The sequence below is a fragment of the Schistocerca serialis genome, unplaced genomic scaffold (assembly GCF_023864345.2).
Source record: "Schistocerca serialis cubense isolate TAMUIC-IGC-003099 unplaced genomic scaffold, iqSchSeri2.2 HiC_scaffold_332, whole genome shotgun sequence".
Lineage (NCBI taxonomy): Eukaryota > Metazoa > Arthropoda > Insecta > Orthoptera > Acrididae > Schistocerca > Schistocerca serialis.
The window spans coordinates 37,501-45,000 of NW_026047903.1; the positions used below are offsets into that span (position 1 = coordinate 37,501).

A 7,500-nucleotide genomic window follows, 5' to 3' on the forward strand; every position below is an offset into this window, starting at 1 on the left:
TACAACTGTCCGTATACATGCTGAAAGACTCTGCTCACAATCACAACCACACGGCAGCCACACACTCTTATCACGCACTACTCTCCGCCTGTAACACGCACACAGACAATATGTAAGCACCAGCATGGAACAACACCCAGTGCATCCTCTCCGCCACATGAGACAATCCACACTGTCATAACCAGACTGGGAGGTCCACTCAGAAAACGGAATATCCCACCCCCCCGACAACCACCATTGCTCAGCTAAGCCACCAACACCCACACATGTCCTACACAGGGGTGCACCCAACATCACAATACTGCCTCCTCTCACAGCACACAAACAATGGCAGGAATGAAAGACACAGGTCTGCCACAAGCATGGAATCGGAGCGCCGCCTGTCATGAGCCAAAGGTGCATCCTGACGTGGCAAATCAGATGATGCCGCAGGCATCCACTTACTATAATCACAATCAACAAACCGACCGGCCGCCCCCCCCCCCCCCCCATTACACCTTTCCATACAACAATGTGTACCTTAACCTAAACTATACTGTACCTTAACCTAAACTATACTGTACCTTAACCTAAACTATACTGTACCTTAACCTAAACTATACTGTACCTTAACCTAAACTATACTGTACCTTAACCTAAACTATACTGTACCTTAACCTAAACTATACTGTACCTTAACCTAACCTATACGGTACCTCAACCTAACCTATATTGTGCCTCAACCTAACCTATGTTGCGCCTTAACCTAACCTATGTTGCGCCTTAACCTAACCTATGTTGCGCCTTAACCTAACCTATGTTGCGCCTTAACCTAACCTATGTTGCGCCTTAACCTAACCTATGTTGCGCCTTAACCTAACCTATGTTGCGCCTTAACCTAACCTATGTTGCGCCTTAACCTAACCTATGTTGCGCCTTAACCTAACCTATGTTGCGCCTTAACCTAACCTATGTTGCGCCTTAACCTAACCTATGTTGCGCCTTAACCTAACCTATGTTGCGCCTTAACCTAACCTATGTTGCGCCTTAACCTAACCTATGTTGCGCCTTAACCTAACCTATGTTGCGCCTTAACCTAACCTATGTTGCGCCTTAACCTAACCTATGTTGCGCCTTAACCTAACCTATGTTGCGCCTTAACCCAACCTATGTTGCGCCTTAACCCAACCTATGTTGCGCCTTAACCCAACCTATGTTGCGCCTTAACCCAACCTATGTTGCGCCTTAACCCAACCTATGTTGCGCCTTAACCCAACCTATGTTGCGCCTTAACCCAACCTATGTTGCGCCTTAACCCAACCTATGTTGCGCCTTAACCCAACCTATGTTGCGCCTTAACCCAACCTATGTTGGGCCTTAACCCAACCTATGTTGGGCCTTAACCCAACCTATGTTGGGCCTTAACCCAACACACGTTGGGCCTTAACCCAACACACGTTGGGCCTTAACCCAACACACGTTGGGCCTTAACCCAACACACGTTGGGCCTTAACCCAACACACGTTGGGCCTTAACCCAACACACGTTGGGCCTTAACCCAACACACGTTGGGCCTTAACCCAACACACGTTGGGCCTTAACCCAACACACGTTGGGCCTTAACCCAACACACGTTGGGCCTTAACCCAACACACGTTGGGCCTTAACCCAACACACGTTGGGCCTTAACCCAACACACGTTGGGCCTTAACCCAACACACGTTGGGCCTTAACCCAACACACGTTGGGCCTTAACCTGCTCTGTAATTGTCATACGACGCGTTAAATTAGTGTAGTGTTGCCTAACTGCAACCCCCGCAATATAGTTTGCTACTCGCACTGCCCGGTCCCCAGTGTATCGCTTCATGTTAAACACCTTGCAGCTATACACTGTAATGTGGATGGCAGCAGGACGTACATGCTCAATGCCCTTTGCAGTTGTTCATTGGCATTTGCAGTTGTTCATTGGCATTCGCATGGCGAAGCACTTAGCCTACGCTGTGGTACGGCCTGTGTCAACTGTCCGCTGATGTTGTACGTCCAAATCACACACTGTACTGCACATTGGTCCTCATGTACTGAATGATACATCGTGGTACATGTGACCGTACAACGACTGCGCCAACAACGGCGAACCATGCGGTCCAAATGTTGTGCACTCAGCTACGTGTCGTCTCCCTATAAGAGCTGGATTGCAGTGTGGTATGCCCTGGATGGCGATCAGCATGAGCCGTCTGTTGATGTAGTGGCGCGTGTTGTCAGACGTAGTCGTCTCTTCTCACACACCGTGATAGCATGGTGCACTGCGTTCCACATCTGCGACATGCGACAGAGGCCGGTTGACAGTCGTTCGCGCAATGGACATCGCATACGTACGGGGGCCACCTTCCACGTGTTCGCGAAGCGTGCACATGTTGTTGCGTGTATGTGGGCAGACATAGTGTGTCGTGACACCTGACACAGGCATGCAACAATCGTTGAATTTGCAAATGGCGATGGACGCCTACGTTTGCTGGTGACGTTACGCAAATGAACAACTGGTAAACCGTTGTGGTGCGGTTGTTCTCGCTAGAGGTGAATCAGTGATGGCGACGATCGGTTGAGCTACCAACCGGTTGTTCCAGCGATACCCACCATGCCCACGAACGTGAATGGCATCTGGGTGTGAAGCGATACGCGGCGGTGGCTGGGTGGGACCGTCCCCGGCCGGTGAGGGGGGGCCTCCCGGCGTGCTGGCCGCGCGGTGCGTGGGCGCACGCGCTACAGCCGGCTGGTGGGGGCGGCCAGTGGCAGGCGCGCCGGCCGACGGAGGCGGCAGGCGGCGCAGCTGCGCGCCGGCGCACCCTGCACGCGGCGCCGTGCGGCCAAAGTAGGTCCTCGCGGGCCCGGTGCGAAGCGCGGTGGACATCTGCAGTGTGCTGGTCCGATTGAGGACTGTGTGCGCTGAGGATGCGCCGCCGCCCGGCGCTCGGCGCCGCGACGCCGTCTGCTGCTCGGTCGCCTCTGCGGTTCTCGCAGGTGGTTTGTATCGCAGCTGTGCGGACGTGTTGGCGCGTGCGCTGTGCTGGGAGAGTTCGCTTCGGCACCCAAGTGGGGCTTTTGTCCTTCTGTGGCGCTGGCGTTGGAGCTGCCGGTCACCGTAGGTGGCGCGTGTTGTCTCCCGCCGGCAATGCCACGACAGCACGCTCCCGGGCCTCTGTCGGCAGCGGCAAGCTCAGTTGGGAGCACGGGTGGTCGCACCTAAAGCGTCTACTCGCCAAACCCCGGGCGATTGCGCCTCTCTCGAACCCGACCAAGTACTTAGGACGGCGCTGCGCGCCGCCGGGACCTGAGAGGGTTTCGAGGTGTATGGTGCAGGGGAGCTCAGCCTCCTCCTGTTTGCAGAATAATTGAGCGGACGCTTGCGTGTTCGCGCGGGCCCCCGGGACACACTCCCGGGCGGCCGGCTGCTCAGCTCTAGTTGACGCAGCTCCCTGGTTGATCCTGCCAGTAGTCATATGCTTGTCTCAAAGATTAAGCCATGCATGTCTCAGTACAAGCCGCATTAAGGTGAAACCGCGAATGGCTCATTAAATCAGTTATGGTTCCTTAGATCGTACCCACGTTACTTGGATAACTGTGGTAATTCTAGAGCTAATACATGCAAACAGAGTCCCGACCAGAGATGGAAGGGACGCTTTTATTAGATCAAAACCAATCGGTCGGCTCGTCCGGTCCGTTTGCCTTGGTGACTCTGAATAACTTTGGGCTGATCGCACGGTCCTCGTACCGGCGACGCATCTTTCAAATGTCTGCCTTATCAACTGTCGATGGTAGGTTCTGCGCCTACCATGGTTGTAACGGGTAACGGGGAATCAGGGTTCGATTCCGGAGAGGGAGCCTGAGAAACGGCTACCACATCCAAGGAAGGCAGCAGGCGCGCAAATTACCCACTCCCGGCACGGGGAGGTAGTGACGAAAAATAACGATACGGGACTCATCCGAGGCCCCGTAATCGGAATGAGTACACTTTAAATCCTTTAACGAGTATCTATTGGAGGGCAAGTCTGGTGCCAGCAGCCGCGGTAATTCCAGCTCCAATAGCGTATATTAAAGTTGTTGCGGTTAAAAAGCTCGTAGTTGGATTTGTGTCCCACGCTGTTGGTTCACCGCCCGTCGGTGTTTAACTGGCATGTATCGTGGGACGTCCTGCCGGTGGGGCGAGCTGAAGGCGTGCGACGCGCCTCGTGCGTGCTCGTGCGTCCCGAGGCGGACACCGTTGCAATCCTACCAGGGTGCTCTTGAGTGAGTGTCTCGGTGGGCCGGCACGTTTACTTTGAACAAATTAGAGTGCTTAAAGCAGGCAAGCCCGCCTGAATACTGTGTGCATGGAATAATGGAATAGGACCTCGGTTCTATTTTGTTGGTTTTCGGAACCCGAGGTAATGATTAATAGGGACAGGCGGGGGCATTCGTATTGCGACGTTAGAGGTGAAATTCTTGGATCGTCGCAAGACGAACAGAAGCGAAAGCATTTGCCAAGTATGTTTTCATTAATCAAGAACGAAAGTTAGAGGTTCGAAGGCGATCAGATACCGCCCTAGTTCTAACCATAAACGATGCCAGCCAGCGATCCGCCGCAGTTCCTCCGATGACTCGGCGGGCAGCCTCCGGGAAACCAAAGCTTTTGGGTTCCGGGGGAAGTATGGTTGCAAAGCTGAAACTTAAAGGAATTGACGGAAGGGCACCACCAGGAGTGGAGCCTGCGGCTTAATTTGACTCAACACGGGAAACCTCACCAGGCCCGGACACCGGAAGGATTGACAGATTGATAGCTCTTTCTTGATTCGGTGGGTGGTGGTGCATGGCCGTTCTTAGTTGGTGGAGCGATTTGTCTGGTTAATTCCGATAACGAACGAGACTCTAGCCTGCTAACTAGTCGCGTGACATCCTTCGTGCTGTCAGCGATTACTTTTCTTCTTAGAGGGACAGGCGGCTTCTAGCCGCACGAGATTGAGCAATAACAGGTCTGTGATGCCCTTAGATGTTCTGGGCCGCACGCGCGCTACACTGAAGGAATCAGCGTGTCTTCCTAGGCCGAAAGGTCGGGGTAACCCGCTGAACCTCCTTCGTGCTAGGGATTGGGGCTTGCAATTGTTCCCCATGAACGAGGAATTCCCAGTAAGCGCGAGTCATAAGCTCGCGTTGATTACGTCCCTGCCCTTTGTACACACCGCCCGTCGCTACTACCGATTGAATGATTTAGTGAGGTCTTCGGACTGGTACGCGGCATTGACTCTGTCGTTGCCGATGCTACCGGAAAGATGACCAAACTTGATCATTTAGAGGAAGTAAAAGTCGTAACAAGGTTTCCGTAGGTGAACCTGCGGAAGGATCATTACCGACTAGACTGCATGTCTTTCGATGTGCGTGTCGTGTCGCGCAACACGCTACCTGTACGGCTCGCAGTAGCCGTGCGCCGCGTGCGGAACCACGCGTGCTTCTCAAAACTAACGCCAATGTTGTGTGGTACGAGCGCTGAAGCGCTGGAGCGGCTGGCCTGCGGCACCTGGCGCCTGGCGCCGGTTTTGAATGACTTTCGCCCGACTGCCTGTCCGCTCCGGTGTGGAGCCGTACGACGCCCATCGGCCGTGAGGCTGTTGGACACAGAACGCTTGAACAGGGGCCGCCACACGCCTACGTCCCGCCTATGCAACTGTCTTGAAAGAGACAGTGGAAACTAAGAAAAAGATCACCCAGGACGGTGGATCACTCGGCTCGTGGGTCGATGAAGAACGCAGCAAATTGCGCGTCGACATGTGAACTGCAGGACACATGAACATCGACGTTTCGAACGCACATTGCGGTCCATGGATTCCGTTCCCGGGCCACGTCTGGCTGAGGGTCGGCTACGTATACTGAAGCGCGCGGCGTTTGCCCCGCTTCGCAGACCTGGGAGCGTCGCGGCCGCCTGTGGGGCCGGCCGCGCCTCCTTAAACGTGCGATGCGCGCCCGTCGCCTGGCGGTTCGCATACCGGTACTTACTCGGTAGCGTGCACAGCCGGCTGGCGGTGTGGCGTGCGACACCTCGTACAACGACCTCAGAGCAGGCGAGACTACCCGCTGAATTTAAGCATATTACTAAGCGGAGGAAAAGAAACTAACAAGGATTCCCCCAGTAGCGGCGAGCGAACAGGGAAGAGTCCAGCACCGAACCCCGCAGGCTGCCGCCTGTCGTGGCATGTGGTGTTTGGGAGGGTCCACTACCCCGACGCCTCGCGCCGAGCCCAAGTCCAACTTGAATGAGGCCACGGCCCGTAGAGGGTGCCAGGCCCGTAGCGGCCGGTGCGAGCGTCGGCGGGACCTCTCCTTCGAGTCGGGTTGCTTGAGAGTGCAGCTCCAAGTGGGTGGTAAACTCCATCTGAGACTAAATATGACCACGAGACCGATAGCGAACAAGTACCGTGAGGGAAAGTTGAAAAGAACTTTGAAGAGAGAGTTCAAAAGTACGTGAAACCGTTCTGGGGTAAACGTGAGAAGTCCGAAAGGTCGAACGGGTGAGATTCACGCCCATCCGGCCACTGGCCTCCGCCCTCGGCAGATGGGGCCGGCCGCCCGCGCGGAGCAATCCGCGGCGGGGTCGTGTCCGGTTGCCTTTCCACTCGCCGCGGGGTGGGGCCGTTCCGGTGTGCGGTGGGCCGCACTTCTCCCCTAGTAGGACGTCGCGACCCGCTGGGTGCCGGCCTACGGCCCGGGTGCGCAGCCTGTCCTTCCGCGGGCCTCGGTTCGCGTCTGTTGGGCAGAGCCCCGGTGTCCTGGCTGGCTGCCCGGCGGTATATCTGGAGGAGTCGATTCGCCCCTTTGGGCGCTCGGGCTCCCGGCAAGCGCGCGCGGTTCTTCCCGGATGACGGACCTACCTGGCCCGGCCCCGGACCCGCGCCGCTGTTGGCTCGGGATGCTCTCGGGCGGAATAATCGCTCCCGTCAGCGGCGCTTCAGCTTTGGACAATTTCACGACCCGTCTTGAAACACGGACCAAGGAGTCTAACATGTGCGCGAGTCATTGGGCTGTACGAAACCTAAAGGCGTAATGAAAGTGAAGGTCTCGCCTTGCGCGGGCCGAGGGAGGATGGGGCTTCCCCGCCCTTCACGGGGCGGCGGCCTCCGCACTCCCGGGGCGTCTCGTCCTCATTGCGAGGTGAGGCGCACCTAGAGCGTACACGTTGGGACCCGAAAGATGGTGAACTATGCCTGGCCAGGACGAAGTCAGGGGAAACCCTGATGGAGGTCCGTAGCGATTCTGACGTGCAAATCGATCGTCGGAGCTGGGTATAGGGGCGAAAGACTAATCGAACCATCTAGTAGCTGGTTCCCTCCGAAGTTTCCCTCAGGATAGCTGGTGCTCGTACGAGTCTCATCCGGTAAAGCGAATGATTAGAGGCCTTGGGGCCGAAACGACCTCAACCTATTCTCAAACTTTAAATGGGTGAGATCTCCGGCTTGCTTGATATGCTGAAGCCGCGAGCAAACGACTCGGATCGGA

At 55.8% G+C, this 7,500-nt stretch overlaps 3 non-coding genes across 3 annotated transcripts in view; all 3 read left to right on the forward strand.

Moving 5' to 3' along the window:
• Positions 1-3,449: 3,449 nt before the first annotated feature.
• LOC126445151 (small subunit ribosomal RNA) lies at positions 3,450-5,359 on the forward strand. The gene has a single exon (XR_007582962.1). It is a non-coding gene; the product is annotated as a small subunit ribosomal RNA (ribosomal RNA).
• A 352-nt stretch (positions 5,360-5,711) lies between these two features.
• On the forward strand, positions 5,712-5,866 carry LOC126445163 (5.8S ribosomal RNA). The gene has a single exon (XR_007582970.1). It is a non-coding gene; the product is annotated as a 5.8S ribosomal RNA (ribosomal RNA).
• Positions 5,867-6,054: 188 nt separating this feature from the next.
• Positions 6,055-7,500, forward strand: part of LOC126445156 (large subunit ribosomal RNA) — a 4,223-nt gene continuing 2,777 nt past the window's right edge. The window contains exon 1 of the ribosomal RNA XR_007582966.1: positions 6,055-7,500. This exon is cut by the window's right edge and continues 2,777 nt beyond it. This is a non-coding gene — a ribosomal RNA (large subunit ribosomal RNA).